The sequence below is a fragment of the Fukomys damarensis genome, unplaced genomic scaffold, assembly GCF_012274545.1.
Source record: "Fukomys damarensis isolate Sample0158 unplaced genomic scaffold, DMR_v1.0_HiC HiC_scaffold_11, whole genome shotgun sequence".
Classification (NCBI taxonomy): domain Eukaryota; kingdom Metazoa; phylum Chordata; class Mammalia; order Rodentia; family Bathyergidae; genus Fukomys; species Fukomys damarensis.
Genome location: NW_022900923.1, coordinates 15,872,867 through 15,895,346, shown reverse-complemented (window position 1 = coordinate 15,895,346; position 22,480 = coordinate 15,872,867). Strand labels below are relative to the sequence as shown.

Here is a 22,480-nt window from a genome sequence, read left to right as displayed (position 1 = left end):
AATACCTTTCTCACTCCCAGGCTTTTATAATGCAGATTTCTTGTGTCTAGAATAGAATTCCCCATCCTTTCTTCTCAGCCTCCCTCTATAATGGAGAGAATACAGACCCAAGAATTGCTAAAAGGGCAGAGAATGTAGCTCAGTGGTAGAGTACTTATCCAGAATGCACAAGGTCTTGGATTCCATCCCCAGCACCACAAAAAGAAAAGTACACCAACAAAAACTCCTGCTATTTACAAGGAGATTTTTGTTCATTGTTCTATTTATTTATATCTATTATCTGAGCACACAGACACACACACAAACACACGCACACACACAAAACAGAACTACTCAGAATGACTACACAATAAATACTGGGTAAGTCAATTCAATAAACATTGTGAAATATTGTCATCAGCCCAAGTCTTCTGTTTAAGGTTGAAATCAGCACATGTTCTAAAACATATTTTCATCTCCTCACTCTCCACCAAGGATAAATTGGCCCCTGTAACTTAGTGAGCTATTTAACTAAACCACTTCAAATGGAGAATGACAAGTAAGTAAGAATTTTAGGTAAAGTATACTTCCAATCTGCTTCCCTGAGTGAGCAAGTATAGTCATAACTTCCCAAAAGGCAAAATTTTACTCCGGTAACTGCATTCTTATAGTCTACTCATGTACTTCAATCATATGAAATTCAATTCTACCATTTAACAAAATGTTTAAATCATTCAATAACATGATCATAATGGCCAAAAGGAACTTTCTCTTGGTATGTGTCCCCACAAAGTCAAAATAGCTAACTTGAATAATGAAAAATATAGACGTACAGAAACATAGGAGGGTCTTCCATCCAGTTACCTCATACAAGTTATAAACCCTCTTCTGTTTGAAATTACAGGCTGGGCCTCACAGCTTCCTTTGGATACATTAGAAGTTTGTCTTTTGAGCCACATAACTAATCAATCTCTATTTTTCAGAAGTTATGTTGAAAAGGAACAAAAATATCAAATCAGAACACAAAAAATGATGATGAAGTCAAGAATGAGCAGAAATTTAAAACTCTAAGCCAATAAAAAATAGCACCATTATTTCCAACAGTGTAGAAATGTCACTGGCTAGATTTTTTTTTTAGTTTTAGTTTAGTATAAAATAAAGACATCATTGGCATGATCTCACATTCAGAATTCCAGAAATGCAATCTGTCTTCTTTATTATTTGGTCCCATAAAGGTACAGTGCCCTAGCCACAGTAGATGCGGAAACCACAGGTCAAATATAACGAATGTTCACTCAAATGTCCCCTAGCCCTTTCAGTCAGAGAAAATGAACAACAACATTATAATATATATTCACAAGTTCTAAACAAGTAGTCCCAAAATGACTGCCTTTAGGAAACAATTATAATGTTGATGACACAAGTTAGCAGTGAAGTCGTCACAATATTCCACATGTTATGCAATGAGCTTCACATATGTAAACTCACAGAATCCTATTTCATCCACAGTTTTATAGCTACAAAACTGAGGAGGCATGGAGAAATTAAACCCTGGGCATCACAGCTTCTAAGCAGTAACCTGGCTCCAGAGTCAGAGCCATTCATGCCTACCCTCCTGCTTAACTGTTCATTTCCATGTCCAAATAACAACTTTGCTCACCTTTACCTATGTGAGGAGGGCATCTTACAATTCAGGCCTGTTTCCTTTTCCATCAAAGGTGAATATTAATGGTACCTCCACTTGATACCTAGAGGGCTTAACATAATATACTTCATGTATATTAAATGCTCAATACATATTAATTTGAATGTAAATAGAATAAAACAAAAAAATACAAGTTTTCCTCCATGTACTGTTCTTTTATTATCTAATACTTCTCTGAAAACATTCACACAGATGTTAGTATGCTTTGTCATGCTTAGGGTTTGAATTCCTTTCAAAGCTGCTTCCTACAGATACTTAGAAAAAAAAACTGCAGCAAAATTTATCAGCAGGGCTGCAGAGGATTTTTTTCACACTGTAAAGTCCAGTGCTTTGCTTTCAGCTTTGCCCTCAGTTCTTTGATGATGTTAAAACTGAAAGGCAAAATTCTTCAAAAGGTCAATGATGAATGTAACCATACTGTATGCTTAAAAAGTACCAACAAACTCAATGAGAAATTAGAAAACATTCTTCAAAAGGAAAAGAAACTGAATTATGGATAAATCATTTAAATTCTATAGCAAACCATCTCACAGTTATAGACACTTAAATTCATTTTAAATAACAATTCATCTAATATTACTCAGCCAGTAACAGAAAATAATATGAGCCTATCTCCACAGCTGCAAATACAGTCTGCCTATTAAGTCATTCTTATTTAGAAAGTTTTCTCTAAAATTGCCTTAGGTCTTTCTAAGGTTTCTCCCTACTCCCCCCATCCCCAAGTTCAAGGACTCAAGTTAATAACAGTACTTTTAAGGAGAATGTGGCCCAGGCTCAGTGGCATTATCAGTCACATTTAGAGACATCAGAAGCTAAAAACATCAGGAAATAACCATTTAAAAAGTAAATACCCATAGGTGATACACCTACAGTAAATTTACCTAAGAATAAATACCTAAGGTGAAAGGTTGTTTTCCCTGAGACTTAAAAGTCTAGATAAGAAAATGAAAAGATGGTGATTTTGTGAAAATAACACAATGGATATTTTTCTTCTGAGAAACAGCCATCACAGAGAAGTAGCTGGGAAGACAGGATGTAAAGTAATCAAGGAGCCCAGGCAGCAGATGAAGAAGTGCTTGACGCACCCAAGGTCTGGGATGCTGCCCAATGGTAGAATGTGCTTAGCACATGTACTTCCCTGGGTTCAACCCCCATGCCATGGAAATTAAATAAATAAGTATCTGGAGTGAAAGAAATACCACTCCACGTGGAATTCCATCCTAGATAAATTGCAGAAACAAGGAAGGATGCTTTCTTGTAACAGTAGTTGTGTGGATAAGGACAACTAAGCAAGACATAGTATGGTGAAACTTTGTCATTTAGAACGGAACTGCATAAAGATAGCTTAAAAGAAGACAGCTACTGTATATGTTCAAAGCCTACTACTACTATTTCCACCATCGTCAACTTTTCAAGAGTCACTTATAAATACATGTACTTTTGAAAATGCAAAGGTTAAAAACCATTTTCAGCCCAAGATGTATGCTGAGTTTCACCTCTTGGGACAACAGTATAAATTCCATGTTTGTGGATTCATCACCTCTGCATTTTGCAGTTTGGCAAGTAGAACCTGAAAATTCGTACCTAATTTTTAAATGTCTGTAAGTACCCATCAGTGTAAGTTTCTATAAGCAGTAACACTGTGTGATGTCTCTGGCAAGCATGCAATTGGCCAGGAACACCTCCGAAGCCTAAGGTCTGACTTGAGACTTTCCGTATAGAGACCTGCTGTATATTTAATACGTTCAGCCTGAGGCAAAGACAAGAACAGGAAGAGAATACTTTCAACTAAGTCATGTCTCTCAGGGATCCTATATGCTTCAATTGCTTGATGGAGACAAGCCAGGACATTTGGTTGCTCATGAGCAAGTCTAATCACTCCAGCACCCTGTGGTAATCCAGACACATACTTGGAGTTTTTCCAAAGAGCTGTTCTCAATCAGGCAATTGTCTCGATAATAGAACAATTGCATACTCAGCCTTCTTGTAAGCGTCCACCCTGCCATGACCACTAAACCTTTTGTTACAATGTACAATGTTCCATTTTATCCTTCATGTTAACATATACAGGAAGAAATGAGGGACCATAATGAAGAAAGGGAAAGTGTGTTTCCTTATTTTTTTTTTTAGCAGTGTACTTAATATTCAAGGAAAGATGGAAAAAACAATAGGGAGACTGTATTGAATGACCAATAATCAAAAGATATCCATTCATTAAAAAAGCATTTAACACCACTGAGAGCAACTGCAGGGTGGATTATGACACAGGTAGTTGAAGCCATCAGGGAATGTGTGTTTTATTCTGATATAGAGAAAAGCTGTGCTCATGTTTAGGGAAACATCATAGGGATAAACCATGAAATGTAGAGCATAATTACTGCCAGAGATGGTATGCCCATGTTTTCCCTTTGTAGTCTTTTATCTGAAGAACTCAAACCCTCAAAACATTAGGAATTAATCTTCACTTTGCAGGAAACTGCAGTTTTTTTTTTAAAAAATCAGTGTGGTACTATGAGTTATCAAGGCAGAGTTAAAAAACTTAAGAGTCTCTCTGGTTCTAGTAGCTAATGTGATACTCTGTAATAATGTGAGCTAAATAACTGTAGTTGGATTTAAATTCTCAGTAAAGTGGTTCTGATAAATTAATTGAGTCAAATTATATGTATCTGTTTGCTCCAAATTAGTAAGGTCAATAATGGGAAAAAAACACAAGTTAATTAGGTAGAATGAGAAATTTTTAGTTTAAAATTCAGTAGAAACACAATCCTGTTCCATTTATCCTCCTGAAAATGAACTCTTGGATGACCCAAGTCTGATGCTCCTTTATCGTATCACTTTCACCATTTCAGGAACAGCACAGAGGCAAGGAGAGTTGAAGGAAATTCCAAACAGCAAGTTCTGACTTACTGGTAGTCCTGATAAGGCCATAAGAGAGTCATAATATTAATTTCACAAACATTTATCAAATGTATACTATGTTCTAGGTGCCTTTCTTGTTGAACTAGAATGTTGGAATTCAGAATGAGGTAAACTTTACTTTGAATAATTTGCCTACAAGGGATTCGGTTCTAATGCTAACTTGATAGCTATTTCTAAAGGTAACCGAGTGGGCAGCACAAATGTTTTCCTGGAATTAATATAGATATATCATAGTATAGTATTTTTATGGACAGTAGCCAGTCTAATGGCAGTGGATTCACATCATAGCACATGTAACAATGCAGTATGACTCTGAAACCTACAGTGGTAAGGTGAGGCTGCAATGGGAGCCCAGAAGAGCCCCTCTGAATTGGGGGAAATAAGAGAAGGTCCATTAAGCAAACCTTGCACTGTGCTTCATATCCTAAGCACCCTCACAGTGCTTGGTGCATTAAAGGTAACAGACAAAAGCTTTTGTAATTAATATGTTAAGTGGAGTGAAAATCCAAATGGTGCCCGAGGTCCTACTTTGAGCAGTTTAAACTTTCCCAGTAGAAAGAAGAGACATAAAGCCATAAAGTGAACAGAAAACTGAAGAGTTTTTTTTTAAAAATAGAAGTACTGAAAGTTTGTACGCAGTACTTTGTTTAAGAGAGCAGAAGAATGAGGTACTGCCTTGGGCTGGCGGTGGTTAGGGAGGCTTCATGAAGGAAGCAAGTCTTTAAATGCTCCTTGTAGGATCACTGTAGGTTCCCTGTAGTAGAAGAATGGGTCGCTTCCTACAGGGAAATCTCTGCTGTAGGGCAGTGAGGGAACTGCTTTGGCTAAACATCTGGAGCAGGGTAATGGTAACCTAAAGCGCTGGAAAGGTAGACAAGGGCTCCATTTAAAAGATTTTTAAATCCCAAGGTTAATGAACTTGGGCTAAAGTGTTGGGGCAATATGACAGTATAAAATCTATACATCGGGGTGTTTGTGTAGCAAACACGTAGAAACATCCTTCTTCTTGTAAAGCTATACTTTCACACTCTTTCACTAAGAGATTATCACCCTGTTCTTTTATTTTCCACTTGTTAAAAAGCTTTATATTTTGTAATATTTTTAAGATTTACCAAAGAGCTAGAAAAGCATTATGGAGAGTTTCTGTCCATGTTTCATCCAACAAAGCTGTACTGTTGAAGTATTAATCAGGACAAAGATCCGTTAAATCTTCACTATATCCATGCATATAAATTTGATATACTAGCAGTGTTTCTTTCGATAGACTGAAAATGGACAATTTCCAAAACTGGATCTCCAGAAAACCTTGTGATCATGGCAAATCTGGCAAGTTGCATTTGTGCCAAGCACTCTGCCTCAGGGTAAAGAGCTGTGTGTGGCATCAGCTTAACTGTGAGGAACATGGGCTTTGAAAACCAGCCCTCGCAAAAGGGCGGTGGAGTTCATCCACCTTTGGTTACTCTCCAGCCCACCACCCACAAAAGAACGTGCCCTTTCATTCCATGCCCCATCCCCCACCTTCCTTACACACTGTTTTACCCCTGGAGGATGAGTTGCTATGATTTGCTAGTTCAGCCACCTTGTGCAGGGGATTGACAGGAAGAGGTCAGCACAGGGCTGTGTGGCTTACTTCCTGCACGCAGCGTCTTGAGGGCCAAGGCTTAAGAGAGCCAGACACGTCACTCTCGATTCCTTCTTATGTGTGGTGGGAGTGTGTCACGATGCAAAGCCCAGGAGTCAAGACGGACGAAGCCTCCTTCGGTGTGAAGCTCTGTGGCCCCACCACTCAGCCCAGGCAGCTGCTCCAGATAGGTGGTCTGGCCCAGCCTGCCAGGGTTCTTTGCACTGGGGTTTGGGGCCAAATCACCAGAAAATAATGAGGTGCTATTTTGCTTTTCTCTGCCATTATTCCTTCCTCCGAAACCACATGGGGAGCAGTTGCTGTGGTCTTGAGGGGACTTAGGTATTTCTGGCTCTCTGGCCACAAAATCAAGTAACAGCATCCTGACTCGCATACAGCCTTTGCCTTGCTGAGTGCTTCAAGTTACATTCTGTTGCCTTGATTCATAGTGAGGTCTAAAAACAACACCAGTGCCCTTCTCTTTCTTTTTATTACCATAAAAAACTGTAGGGTTAACAGGTTATGCTCTTGTCTCAGAGTAGGTTGGTCAACACACCAGTGAGTTCCCATACAAGGAAGAGTCAGCTCCCCCTTCCCCGGTATCTTGTTTTCTCTTTGCACTGAGACACTCTTTGAGACACTCTCCTCAAAGGACACCCTCAGCCGCATTTTAATGCAACAAGGCAGATCTCATTATAAGTGGCCCTTTGATCTTGGGCTTCCCAGTCTGCAGAACCTTGAGCTAAATAAACTCTCTTATAAATTCCCCAGCCTGTGGCATTCTGTCATAGCAGTACAAAATGCACTAAACCCCAAGTATATTTTCTTTTCTCATACAAAAAACTCAGTAAGTGGTTTGTTACTGTCTCAACTCTCTCAGCCATGCTATGGAAATAACCCAAGTATCTACTGGGATGAATGGATAAAGAATACGTGATAGATAGCTCATTCTGGAATATTATTTAGCCTTCAAAAGGTGCATCTTGTCACCTCGTTATTATCGCATGAATGAACCCAGAAGACATTATGCTAAGTGAGAGAAATCGGATGCATAAAGACAAATTTTGCATAATAACACTTATATATGGAATCTAAAAGTTAAACTTACAGAAAAGGAGAACAGAAAGAGTTGTTACCAGGGTCTGGAGGAGTGCAGGGGGCAAATGAGAGATGTTGGTCAAAGGGTACAAACTTTGTAAGATACAAATAATTCTAGAGACCTAATACACAGCATGGTGACTGTGGTTAATACTACTGTACTATTCTGTATATTTTAAATTTCCTCAAAGAATAGGCCTTACGTATTCTCTTCACACTCACAGAAAAAGGCAGCTGTGTGAGATGACGGGCATGTTACCTAGCTTCATTGTAATATATATACATCAAAGACTACTATATACCTAATATATATACCATAAATACTGACAAATTGATTTGTCAAATATACTCCAATAAAGCTGGAAAAATACGTTTCCAGGAGCCCTTCTTTCATGAATAGGCAGAATTCTACTAAGCACTTACATATGCCAGTACCTTGAAAAGGATATAGCTTCACATTAACAAACTATTTCAAACATTTGACAGATAGTCATCCTCAAAATGCCCCCTGCACCTATTACCAAAGCACCTTAAGTGAAGTCCTATAACAATGAAAATCAGAACACGCTCAGATAATGATCTGAGTACAGTGAAAATAAAGTGAATTATTATGAGAAATCTGATTTTTGTCTCAGTTCTAAAGAAAAATTTGTAGGAAATTTTGTTTATAAAACAATAAAAGTAATGTGCAACATTTAAATATGATAATGTAAAGTTTAAAATCAGCAATACATTCACATAGCTCAAAACTCAAAAAATATAAAAAGATAGACAAGGGAGAATTACCTTTCTAACCCTTGATTAATATTTTTAAGGCAGGGAAAAATACATTCAAAAAGCCATCTCTGTCTGTTTTTTAAAAAAATCTGTTTGCATGTTTGTGTCTTGAGTAATTGTTGTCATGGCAACATCTGACGGTAAGCTACCTAACATCAATCAGGAGGTCAGAATCCTTGCCAAATGTTTGGAAAGCAGCCTTATGTATATTATTTGACCCAAAATGATGTTTTTTGACCTTATAAATAATGAATTCTCTAAAAGAAATCTAAAGATAATCAAGCAAAACAACTGATATTCCATTATATTACACTAGGTTTGGAGTATTTCATTATATAAAACTCCACATAAGTAATCAAAAGCAGAGTAGGCAAATTTTGAAATTAGGCATTTTTAATGACAATAATAGTACATATTTTTATGCTTCCTTACCATTATAATAACATTTGCTAACATTAATCTATGTCCAAAATATGTGTTGAATGGATGTTTTGGAGTACACTAGCACTGTGAAATTTAACAAAATGACAGAATGAATTTTTCAATTCCTTTGCAAACACATTTTAGCCAAATTATTGCCTTAGAGAATCATGATTTTAGAAAACAAGATAACCAATTATCCAGCTCCTTGGATAAATTCCATTTTTAAAAGGCAATCACCGAGGAAAAAAGTCTACAACCTATCAAGTTGGTACCTCATGGAGTTTAACAGCAATCAATATCTTCTGCTCAATCTATATCTCTGGTAACAATTTACACTAATTTAATTTGTTTACTTTCCTTTGGAAGATGAACTGCTGCTGAACATCCTTCTTACACTGAAATCTAATTTACTTAGAGGCTGTTAAGTCAATATTAAGATTCTTCCTCAGTCAAAACAACACTTTCTTTCTTAAACTATCCCCACACTTCTCCCTTACCACATACACTGGCAGACTCCAGAGTTTGAATCATCTTGGTTGCTCATCTGTGATATCTAATTTTTCATGCTTCTCTTAAAATGTGGGTATTAAAATGGGGTCACATCTCATTTATTTATAAGACCAATGCTGAGCAAAAGGGAAGCATTACTCTCCATGATTTATACCACATCCTTTTTTTCTCCCCTTCCCAGCACATTGTATTGATTTACCTCATAACCCAGTTATTTCACTGTAGGTTGTGATATTCTTTTTAAAAACTTCTTAATGAAAGTCCCATAATGCTGAAATTAACCTGAGCAAAGGATGGTAATAACATTCATGTCTTGCTTTGTTCTCTTTAGTCTGTACCCTTCATTTGCTCTTCTGGACTGTGTTTTATTGTTTATTCACTGCTAGACTGAACATAAGCATATAGAAGGTCACTCCACTGGCTAATCTAGTGTTATTCAGACTAGCAAATTTATTCTGAAGTCTGTCATCAAAATTACTGCAAGAAAAGTGTAAAAACTCTGATCTTCAAACCAAAATTGATTAATTCATATTGTTTCAGCCTATTAAGATGGTAGTAGAACCTTTTAAGTACCTCACATTTTATAGCAGAAACCCAATTAGTAACTGTTCAGTCCTTTAGTGCAAACCTATTTAAGCATTATCTGGTACCTTTGTACCTACTTCACAGAGATGCTCAAGAAACTCAGCAACAGAGCGAGAATGCTCATGAGCAAATTCCTGCTGCAATACTCATGAAAGCCAGGAATAGAACCAGAAACTCCCTTACATTCTATCCTGTATCACATTTGACAGTCTCATCATCTATTACTTAAAACAGATTTCATAAAATTCAGCTTAGCACTGAATCTCCTTCACTTAATAAAGTAAAGAAACTTGTTTATACATTTGCCATATTTCTTGTTTGGTTTTTCTTTTCCCCATTAAGTTTATTGGTACATTTAAGGTAAACAATACAGTTACACTTATCATTGGGATCTTGTACCTTTACATGATGTATCTTGGTTCTTTTTCTCCCCATTCCCCTGCCCTCCCTTCACCCTTCCCTATTTACAAAGACTTTGTTTTCATTTTTTTTTTTCTTTTCCCTTAAGCTACATTTCTAAGTAGGAGCAAAGCATGTTAAATCTAAGTTCAGTTCTACGTGGGCAGGTTTATGCACCATGGCAGTCTTGGACAATAAATCTGTGTGAGATAAACTTACTACAGCAGAAACACAGTCACAAAAGTCATTTTGAGGTACAAATGTATTTCCAGGTGAAAGCTCTTCTGGAGAGATTATATTACAAAAGTACAAGCCACGGAGAACATTTGATAGTCTGACGAATCTAGCTGAATTCAAAGGCCATAATGGTGCTTCTCCATAGATGGCTTTTTCCCTCCAACCATCACTTTTTTTTTGCATAGTTTTTACTGAATAGAAAATTACAGGCAGAAATTAATAAACGTGGTCGATGGGTCTCTCAAGTTGCAAGGTAATTTTCCAAAGGAACTGTGTGACCACTTAAAAAGACTTTTACTCATTTGCCTCCCTTGTTTTGTACCATGTTTTCAAGTATGCATATGTGTCAGCAAGCAAAACAATCCTAGGCTTAAACCATAGAGAATCCATTAGAATTAGCCTCCTACCATGTGTTTATCAACACAAAGATTATTTATACAAGAAGTTGTCATTTTTATATTTAAAGTAACATTTATTCCACACTCAGGAAGCTTGAAGCAGGAGGACCGAAAGTTTGAGCCCTGCCAGGGCAAAAAATTAAAAATTAAACATCTCAGATTTTTCAATTTTAAAGAGGGCTGGGATGCAGCCCAGTGCAAAGGCCTTGGGTTCAATCCCTAGTACCACAAAAGAAGCAACATCTACTTTATAAGTCTTGATGCTCGTAACTGTAGCTTGCCACAGGCCAAGCGTGAAGACGGCCCTTGCCTCTCCCCTGATCCTTTTCTCCTGCAAGATTAATGGAGATCCCAGATTTCACAGCCCCATGACAATTGCATTGTCTCCTTCCCTGTTCCCTTCCTGCACATGCCCTATCACAAAACAATCACACTACCTTCTGCCTAGGCACCCGTAGCATTATTTGTCCCACCTTCTCTTCCTGTTTTCCTCCCACTACAAAGAGAGCCCATGGCCCTCCAGGCGTTCATTAGCTGCCAGCATGCTACGGTTCCACCTGGACCCAGCTAAGAGTAATCCTGGTCTCCCTTGTCTGTCTTCATCTCCCACCGCTCTCCCCTGCTTCAGATGCTACGCTGTGGTGGTCCTGGCAGTAGCTCACATTGCAGGAAAAAATTCGATAGTAAATGCTTTTTTAAAAGTCTCGATTTTTTATTATTATATATCAAAGCTGTCCATAAAATTTTAAGTTTATTTGTCTAAAAAACTCACAAAATCCTACTTACATCGTTTGTATATGGATTTTTAATTTGGGCTTTAATGTTTTATCATTGTCTTACTTTTGCTGATTAAAAATATCTATTTTTGAGTCAGCAGAAACCAGGCCCAAGTTCCCTGCCTGGGTTTTCAAAGGCCACCGCCGTCCACGCTCACCGATTATCCAGTCTTGTTCCCTCACTTCCCACCCACGTAGTCTGTGTTCTAGATGAGCTCTACTGGGCGCCCTGCAGGCCAATCTTGCCCTGTCTGTGTCTTTGCTAGTGTTCTTCCCATGAACATGAATGTTGTCCCTTTTCTATAGGCTTTTTATAACCCACCCACTTTTAAAGTCTACCTTCTCCTGCAAATAATCGTTGCTGGCATCCCTGATGCCCCTTTCTATGGTCCTCATTATACCACTCGGATCATATCAGTTCTTTGACACTGACCTCATTCCCCCTACTCTTTCCCCATTATTTCATCCGCTTTGGCCTCTGGGCACACTCTTGCCTCAGGGCCTTTGCACATAAGGTTTCTCCAGCATTTGAAATGTTCACAACAATCTGCATGTTCCCACCTTCACTGCTTGCAAATATCACTTTTCCTCACTGCTGTATTTAATATTATAATTCCAATCACAAATTTTCTATTTCTTCTCCTTACTATACTTTCTGCTTACTGGATGGCCACAGGCACAAGTTTTTGCCTGTTTCAAACTAGAATACTATGTGACACATAAATACTCTAAATATGTGCTGAATAAGTGAAGTAACTTAACTGAATGCTAACTACAACCTAAGTGCTTGATAAGTATAAAAAGTTACATGACTTAATTAAAATGTATATTCTGTATGCTTAATGCTCATGATATAATATCCTATAAGAAAGGTTATCACTGTCATTATTATCAGTACCATCATATTATCATTATCATCTCAGTTTTGTAGATGGAGAAACATCATGCAGAGTGACTTAACCACACCATAAGTGATTGTCAAGTCATAGGTCTGGGAACCAAATCTCTTCACTACAAAAGGACAATATCTTTTGTGCCACATGTCTTTTAACTCCCCCTAAATGTTCTTATACTTATTCTATTCTTACCACAAATTATCAACCAACTACTGCAAAAAGTAGATTTGTTGATAGCATATAATCTCTTTTTAAAAAGAACTGGAGATGATTAGCTTTAGACATTACTTGCCTTTTACTAGAAGAAAAGAGAAGGAGGAAGAGAGAGAGGAAAAGGAGAGGGAGAGGAGGAGGAGGAGGAAAGAGAGAAAAGGGAGAAGGACAAGGAGGAGAAGAAAAGAAAAGCCTACAAGACAGCAATTTGCCAATCAACATAAGAGGAAAGAAACAGAAAACTCAAGGCTGGGCTCCAGGGTCTTTCTAGAAATTATCTGCAAAGAAAAACATCCTAAATTGTCTTGAACTTGAAAATTAGTCTATGTACTTCAAACTAAGAACTCAAAAAAGCAGATTAAAAGCATCTAAAATCATCTGGGAGGTGCAGCCTGATCAAGGCTCAAAGCTCCTCAAAATGGGTCCAAGATGAGGCATAAAGGTCAGACGTTTTCAGTGGCAATAGTAATACCAGTGAAGGCTACACTAGCAACATCCAGCCCTCCACCCCAGTGCAGAGCAGTCTTATCAGATCTTTAGAACAAACATCCATCTTCCCTGGTTGGTTCCCCTGTTGTCCTGCTTATTCAATATCTTGAAAATCTCCCCTGAAACTGGCATTTTTTAATATGCTTAATAAATACCAGATGCTATGCTGAAAGCTATCACAGATTAATCCATATGATCTTTACAAAAACTGGATGAAGTAAAAGCTCTTATCATTTTCTTCCTACAGATGAATCAGTCACAGGTCACAAGCGAGGCTTCTAAGGTCACACAGAAATTACGGCAGCAAAGCTCAGTACACTCCTGGGTCAGCTAGTGCAAGACAGTCTCTACCCTCAGGCTCCACATTCGGGTGTCTAACAACAGCAACACTGGAAACGGACTACTTTTACACAAATCTGAGCATTTGTTCACATGCAAAGAGAAAATCTTTATCTTCCTGCGTAGCAATTGTTTTCTCCCCTTAAGTCATCCTGGACTCACTGAGGCCGTGATGCGTACTATTCACCGTTGTATCAACAGCCCAGGGTCCACCAAGGTAGGACTCAGATAAATGTTTGTGGTACAAATGAAGGAAAAAATGAATAGGGTGACTGGAGGTTTGTTTCTACAACTCATCCGGAAAATAGTACTGTCCAAGAACGTAAGTCCCACGAACTATAAATCTGGGCTTAGACAAATTATGTATTCATTATTAAATTTAATCATCTAAGAGTTTCCACATTCAAAGTTAAAATTCAAAAATGTTAAATAAGAGTACACGAAATAAATCTTAATTAACCCAGCCTCCTTCCCCACCATAAAGTAGGAAAGAAATCAATCTATAGAAGGAAAAATTTTAATCTACTGAAGTAGGATACACTTAATTTTACAATTTTCTTAATCTCACAGACTTTTGCAAAGCAGAAAGCTTCCTAAATTCAGAAATGCTTGCCCATTACTCCTCAACAGGGCTATGTGTGATGTGGCCAAGTTTGTAAAGAAAAATCAGTCTGAGTGGTTGATCTTTGTGCTTCAAATGCTAATACTTTATCAGTCTCAATACATTTTATCTTAATTGGGCTTATTCTACTTTGTCAACCTCATAAAAAATGTAAGCTGTGAAAGAGTTGTTTAATAGAAAACGTAAAAAGAACCTTAAAAATATTTTTTCTGAAAAAAATATTCACCCCTTCTCCTTCCATCTGTTCCACCCGTATACTTTTTCATATACAAGGTTTTAAACCACTAAATTGAAATCTTAGGTTAAAGTTCTCCTGTCTGTAAAGGAGATGATATAAAACTAATCAAAACTAATCAAAAAGAGAAAAAAAAAAGAAAGATTTTCTTGCTTCCTTCCCTCTCCTTATTCCCAAAATAACGTCTGTCTAACAAAGACTAGAATGAAATACTCATTTTAATTTGAACTGAAGCAAATGTTATAATTGTATTACTACACATCAACAGGAAGCACGATTACTCAACCATTCCACCGAGATATCTTAGATGAGAAGACTCAACACAATTTCTCCCTTCTTAAAGGACCCTATGTGATGAGATTAAATTTCACGAATTCCGAAATACATTTACAGTACAGGATTTAAAAATTTAATCCCTTGGCCATTCACTTTAGTTTTAAACAGCTTGTTTATCTTCTTCCTGCTAGCAGAAAATGCAGTGCAGAAATGGAAACCAGATTTCTTTATGTAGTGAATTTCATGTGGTTTCCACATTTCTCCTGGCAACAGTTTCCCAGCAGACATTCATCTAAAAAATTCTTCCTTGAGTGCTTTTTAAGTAAGATGGCATCTTCTGTGGCACATTCACAGCACACTCTAAAATGCCCTACAGCCTACGTCTTACAGAGCATTCGCCACTACGGTTTTAAAGTTTTTGTAAAGATAAGCAAAGATGACATCATGTATTCTAAAAAGGTGATTTTTAGTAGTCTTGATTTTTACTTAATAAGGAGTCCCCTTTCTTTGACTCCATCCATTCAGAAAAGATTTCAGCTTGATCGATTCGTGTTTATTCACCAGATTCTATTTGGGAAACCACTGTGAGGGACTGGCAGAAGCCACAGGCATGCCCCTGGCCTCACTGACCTGGTAATCAAGTTGGAAAGATGAGATATAGATGCTAAGACAAGTCAAAAACAGTTTAAGAAAAATCAGTAGGCCATAAGCAACAAATAGATGAATGAACGAACAGACAGAAGAACTATATGAACCATCTGGAAATATGTGATATGCAATTATCTTTGGAGTCATGAGAAAGCTGATTTAAAATAAAATGGTATCATCACTATACGCTTCCACCATTCGCTCTCCTACCTTCTGAAGACATTTAACAATTTAGGGGGGTTAAAAAAATATATATATATATACACACACACACATATGTGTATATATGTATATATATATGTATGTATATATATGGCAGTTTAATTTTTTTTAACTTGTGATTAAACCCAGGGCCTTCACACTGAGCTATACACTCAGCCCTTTGATTATTTTGAGGCAAGATCTCATTAAGTCACTAAGTTGTCCAAGCTGGACTTGAACGTGAGATCTTCCTGCCTCAGCCTCCCAGAGGTTCTGGGATGACAAGCGTGTGCCAACCACGCCCAGATAGCTGTTTAAAAGCAGTGCATACACAGCGTTAAATTTGTCTGGCTGAAAATTTAAGGAGGAGAAACAAAATCTTCTTAAAGATTCAAACACATTTTTTATTAGCAATTTAATTCCATTTTCTGAAGAAGAAACAGGAAGAACAGGAGCTGGGAAGAAGAGGGATAAGCTACCAGAAAAGTATCACACTATGATGAAACGTGGACAGGGAAATAGAATAATGGAAAAATGAGCAGAAAAGAGGGGAAAAATTAATAAACCTATGTTACTCAATGCCTTTGTTCACTTCATTGAAGCGTAATATGAAAAATAAACATCACATATTCTGCCTTTTGATGAATAGGTGTTTCTTCTCTTCATATAGAAGAGCATTACAAAAGTCACTAAGGGTAGAAATGCTCTGCTGCACAGCACTGATACTACCTGCCCCCGGCCCGCCGTGACCGTTCTCCCCGCTGACCATGCTGTCTAATCCGGGCTGCCGACCTCTTCTCAGTCAGGCGACTTCACACCACGTGACAAACGAGAGCACAGCCCAGCCAGGCATAGGCCAGTCTGCTCTTGCGTCTCAGCTGAACCCAAGAAAGCAAAAGTTTCACTTCACTTCGGAGAAGTGAAATTTGCTCAAGAATGAAGGAAGTTTAAAATTAAATATGAGTAAATAGATCTATACGAACGTTAAGCCACCAAACATCATCTGTTCTGGGCACTGAAAGACAGTTTTCATGTTTTCCCTATGAACCTTAATTTAAAACTTCGAATTCACAATCATACTCCACACCGGTAAACAATAAGATGAGTATTACGAAAATTATCTCATTTAGTTAGAACAGTTTTAACACAGACTTTCTAAATAGTTTCTGTCAGCATGCATAAACACTGAAAATCCACTGAAACTTTCCTGTATTGAACGTGAACAAGACATGCACCATGGAAATTGTTTTAAGTGGAGGAGAATTTTATTTACTCAGAAAATCTTGCATAGACAAATATAGGTCAAATGCATTCAAAATGATATAATATAGGAATGCAGCCGAACATTCCTGTAAATTAATGTGAGCCTACAGCATAGAATCTAAACAAAATCAAATGAAAAGATAATAAAATAGAGCCGACATTTAACATATACTGGATCTGATCTAACCCTAATACTGAGGATCTAATACCAACAATTTTTATGATGTGAAGGCTAAGACGGAACCAAAATTAAGATTGATTTATGCAACAGATAAGGCAAAATATACTGGAAAAGCAAATCCCATTAGCAGCCTTATTCCTTGTTAAAAGTTTAAAAAAATACAGGACTCAGTTTTCCAAAACTTAACCCATGAAAGGTGGAGCTAAAAATATCAGCCTGGAATCATGAGAAACGGGAGGGAAGACCATTTCCTCGGGGTGGCTTCACCACTGGAGAAACGGTTACTTCTGGAAAAGTCAAAGGACTCCTCTCAGACCACGTACCCTTGCGCTTATATTTTCTTTGTCGAAAACTTGAAAACAAAGAGGCCGGCAACAGTTAGTAAGCTCTTCAGTGCTAATTTTGAGGGACCCTGAAAAGTACCAGTGCGGGCACACTGAGCCAAGCACCTGCCCTACGGCCTGGCATACACACTGGCAAGGCAGCGCCAGAGGCTGCCCAGACATTTGCAACACAGTACAGATCCCTCAAGGAAAAAGAATCACCGGACGATCTATTGATTTTCCAACAAACGTAAGTGTCATTTCAAAAGCAATCACAATCCACCCTGTCAATGGAATCCAAGCTAGTTCGTCATATAAAATTTAAGGTGAGAAGGAAATGAAGTAAACTGTGCCAAAGGAAAACGTTTTGTCACACCACAGAAAACTGGGAATTAACTGAGCTCTCCCCAAAGAAAACGGAACCCCTGGTACGCGAAGTGTGTATGTGGCTTTTAAATAAGGTCAGTGAAATCTGCCTGTGTAGAAACCAATCCCCTTAAAATGTTGCATTTGCAAAACTACAGAGATTTTTCTTGTTAACCTTCTATTGTTGTGGTAAAGCTCTATGATAGGTATAATTTAAAAGAAAACAACAACACACATCTACATGCACTGAGACTAAGATCTAAGATTCAAAAAAAAAAAATCACCACATTATGCTCTAGCCTTAAAAACAAAAAGAATTCATTGTGATGTTGATAATTCTTATACAGGTATGATCTGGTTTACTACACAAAAATACCCACATATTCACAGATACCATATGTACATATGCATACAAACATATAATGTACATATATTTTATAAAGATGTGATTACTACTCATTTGCAACGTGCAACTGTACACATATATCAAAAGCAGACAAACTCTAGAAGAGAAAGTTTATTGGCTTTTTAGAAAGATTCTCCAAGGGTTACCCAGAGTTTCCACACAGTGTTTTGAAAACAATTCTGTTGTCTTCCTTTCAAATCAAGCATTTTCTTCTAGTATGGGTTGTTTCAATGCTTGTGACATGTGAGGAAAACAACACACTCTTCCTGAGCAGTACTCGCTATCACTGCCGCTAGACTTCAGTCACTGGTGTCACTGTCAGTGACGAAATAAAGGTAGGTGGCTGGACATCCTCACAGGAGCATTCTGCCTGTGTGAGGCCTGCTCTGGGCCTGACCCCATGCGGGGCTCTTCTCACACATTAACTCTCTTAATGCGCATGAGAAAACCCATACTGCAGATGAGGACACCTGAGTGCAGAACAGGTAAACAGTTTGCCAAGGAGACCTAACTCTCTGCAGAGCCCTGGTTCCAAACTTGCCATCTGGCTCTGGCGCTCCACTGCACTGACCCACTGAGTTTGGGCTGCTTCATCTGTAACCTTGGAGAGACCTTACCTTCCAGGATGTTGGATTAATGCTCGAATGAGGTCCAGCATAAAACAAGCGCACAAAAGAAAATATTAAAGAAATAAACCTCTAAAAATGGAAAATAGTAACTTTCCTTCCTGGTGGCACTTATATTGTGGTCTTGAGTGACAAAGAAGCAATACCAGTTGACCCCATATGGCAAATTGGAGCCTTTTTTTGGGTGGATTAATACCCAAATAATATGTGCTTACAAAGATGTGCAATTAACACAAATTGCAGTGTGTAAATAACCTTTCAACATGAACTAATTGTACAGCAAATGCTTTTCTTTGGGATGTAAAGTAGAGTGAATTTCCACAGTGACATGAATAAAAGTGTTTTAATATAGTCTCATAGGGCATGAGTAAATTCTCCAGAGACTGAATAAAATGGAGAACCCAGTTAATGTGTCTACAATGTACACAACTAAATCAACTTACAGTGGTTCAAATCCTTTTAGAAACTCATGTAGTTGAATTGCCCCTTGTGCATATTCCAGAGGATTATGAATCCTAAAATAAAGACAATGTGCCACGTATCATGCAAGTGTTCCTATTATTACTTAGAAGACGTCTAAAATGACCCACTTCATAGTTGCAGGTACTGTATTGTGAGTGAAGCGCAATGCTTTCCTACACACGTGTATTTTCTTGCAGCTAATATGCTTAACTTGCACCCCTTACCACATAAAAGGCAAAAAAGTAGTTTATGACTCTGTGTGGGGGGTGGATGGGTGGGTGGGTGTGTACTATTGAGAACTGAACCCAAGACCTTTACACTGAATTACATCCCCAGCCCTTTTTTATTTTTTATTTTGAGACAGAGTCTTACTAAGTTGCCTAAACAGGACTCGAACTTGTGATCTTCCTACTTAGTCTTGAGGTAGAGCACATGCATATTTTTTGCCTTTGACATCTTACATGCTCATGTCTGAGGTGCAGTAAAGAAATATTGGTGATACTAAAAGATATCAGGAGTCAATATTTTAAATCTGTCAGTGATCCAAGGACACCATGTTTCTCCTGACCAAGTGAATCAATGCTGATCTTAAAGTCTGATTGTAATGCAGAAGTCAACAGGAGGCCATAGCATGTAGAATTAACATGATACCCATCAGCTTGTGAGGGTAGAGGCAGGCAGCAGACTGTGATCCTAGTGTGCTCTCTCTTAAAAGCCACCTAAGAAGGCTAGCAACAGTCATCCAGCCCTTTTATCTGCCTTCTCCTAAAGATTTCAAGACAGCGATCTGAGATTGTGCAAGTCATAAATCATGTGTTTACCTTCATTAACTGGTATTCCATAGAGCCAGAGTTTTTAAGGTTTGCTTGCTGGATGGATATATTATGTTACTGAAAAACAGAAATGGCTGCTCTGCACGCCAGTGGTTAGTGAAACTCCAAGACGTAACCTTATCTCCTCAATTGATTTGAGGAAAGAATGCTCATAAAACATATATTGCTTTTCGTTAGGGGCTGATTTCTAAATAAACAGACTCAGTTATGGAAATTCTAGAAACAGGCAAAACAAAATACGCATTCATAAATGTATGTTTTAAAATCAGCCCTCTCACAACATTTGCCTTTTGTAAGTTTTTCAAAGATTGTAAAATCAGTTACACTGAGTTTATGATTTATAGCTATTGTATCTTAGCTTCTCTTTTAGTCACCACCCAAAAAATCTGAACTCCTCTGGAATATTTCTGCTCTGTTTTGCAGGCTGGTGTGCTTCTCTCCTCAGCAAGGCCCTTCTTAACGGTGATTAAAAGGCAGCCATTTGTTTTGCAAGCCAGACAAAGAAAGAAAAGAGGAAGACTTTGCTGCAGCAAATCTCCTATTCCTCTGGGCTCTAACAAACTAGAAAATGCTGGGGATTAGAGGACTGCACTGCCTCCAACAACATAAAACAGTGCTAATCCACAAAATGCAATGTTAATCTAAGTGGGTCTATCTTCTCTAATTTGCAGTGAACTGAGGTCAACTAGATTTTTATCTGAGCTCCAAACTGGGAAGCAGAAAACAGCAAAAATGAAACATCACAACTTGATTGGATCCTGCTTTTAGCACAAGATTGTACGACCCACTGCTGCACAGGATGCTTCCAGATTAGAAGGCCAAAGATAAGCAAGGAAATGTGGCTGGCCCCCGTGTTCACATTTATTTCAAGAAGAATAGGTACAGTAAGTACATCTACATAAATGTTAACATTGCACTATGGTTTCCATTTAAATTCCTAAGTTACTATGATAAAATTTGATCAGAAACCACTTGCATACTATTTAGCTTTTGCTCACTCTTACCAGCTAGCTAGCTAAATGGCCTACTACGAGCCAGTCAAACAAAATAGTGTAAAAAACTGTCCTTATCTTCAGTTAGCTTATATTTTATCTGAGGAAAGATCCAAATATGTAAAATAACAAACAATGCAGATAATATTTCAGTACAAAACTACAAAAGAGCTGGATGTGGTAGCCCATGCCTGTAATTCCAGCACTCAAGAGGCTGAGGCAGAAGGATCACAGCAAGTGTGAGGCCAGCCTGGGCCACATAGTGAGTTCACAGTCAGCCTACATAGTGAGACTTTGTCTTTAAAAAAAAAAAAAAAAAACTATGACAGAGCAGCAAATAATTCACATTTTTTTAATAACAGGAAGTATAAGCATTGTAAGAATTCAGTAGGGGAAGATGCCTTGGTAAGATGACAATGTGCTTTTTTTAATGAAGTAGGAAAAAAATCTTAATTTTATTTACTATGATCACAAAGTGATATGCTTAACCTCTCTAAGACTTGATTCAATTATCAATAAAATGATGTCTTGATTATAGGGTTACTGTAAGAAACTAATACATTATGTGAAAGGATTTTTGTAATCTGCAAAGAAGCTATAAAATGCCCACTGAGAAACTAGTAAAAGGAATTACATTATTAATTTTGGAAGTTAGAAAGGGTTTGAAGGTTGGAAGGGACTATAATTAACAGTGATTCCATACTTTATTATTGGAATTTTTATAATACTTGTACACTAATCTTGTTACAAAATAATATTAAAACTATATAAATATTAGCTGAAAGAATGCATATCTGGATATCACAAATTGGATGTAAAAACTAGTAACCCTACTTCTGCATAGATATGAAAAACAAGTCTCAGACTTGTTTTGAATTTGAGAATTTCTAAAATCCTAAAAATTTGCCAAACTTGGGAATAATGGTCAACTGAAACAGGGCTTTTTGCATACATTTTTTTAAATGGAGCAAATTTCACAGTCACCCAAAATAATACATTGATAATATGTAAATTAAGCAATTTTAGTTCATTAAAGTCAAGTATTTGCATGTATAACTTTACTTTCTAGGGTCCAGGCATTCAACTGATAACTCTGCAGACACAGAAGAAGTCTTCAAGCCAACTCCAGATCAATGCCAAGGACTTTCCATGTTAGCACGGTAGACCTTTTAGACTGAACTTGATCAAAAGTTGCTAACATTCAAGTGAGGGCAGGACCCAGATCCTCTTACTCTATATCCTTAGTCCCTGGTACTACGAAACAACTTATGAGTAGGCAGTAATAAATACTCTTTAAACTACTCTGGAGGAAAGATAATTCTAAAAATATTAGTCAACTGGCAGCTCAAGGAGACAGGTATACATGCTAAGACAAATACAACCTTTATAACTGTTTCTGGAAAAAAATCACTTAAGATGATTCATAAGCCTCAAAGACTAGTATAAATATAAGTGCCTTGACTGCAACATCATGAAATCTTTATGTGCCGTAGGTAGAGCAATTTGAGAGGATAGAGTGCATGAACTGAGATGAAATCATGGAGTAGTCCCATCAGAACCACCTTTCACTTGCTTTAGTAAAAATTTCTGAGGTTTGCCCCTTTCCTATTAATAGAGATGGGAAGAAAAAATGTTTCATCTTTTGTGTGCGTGTGTGTGTGTGTGTGTGTGTGTGTGTGTGT

General features: G+C 37.6%; 1 protein-coding gene and 1 long non-coding RNA gene across 11 annotated transcripts in view; one reads left to right on the top strand and one right to left on the bottom strand.

The window, feature by feature from the left end:
• Window positions 1-22,480, bottom strand: part of Dnm3 (dynamin 3) — a 531,047-nt gene that overhangs the window by 234,489 nt on the left and 274,078 nt on the right. The gene's annotated exons all lie outside the window — the stretch shown is intronic.
• LOC104870180 overlaps window positions 1-22,480 on the top strand; it is a 51,097-nt gene that overhangs the window by 22,096 nt on the left and 6,521 nt on the right. For all 4 annotated transcript variants that reach the window (XR_782464.2, XR_004516628.1, XR_782463.2 and 1 more), the window contains one exon: window positions 20,478-20,690. This is a non-coding gene — a long non-coding RNA (uncharacterized LOC104870180). The remainder of the gene's footprint in view (window positions 1-20,477; window positions 20,691-22,480) is intronic.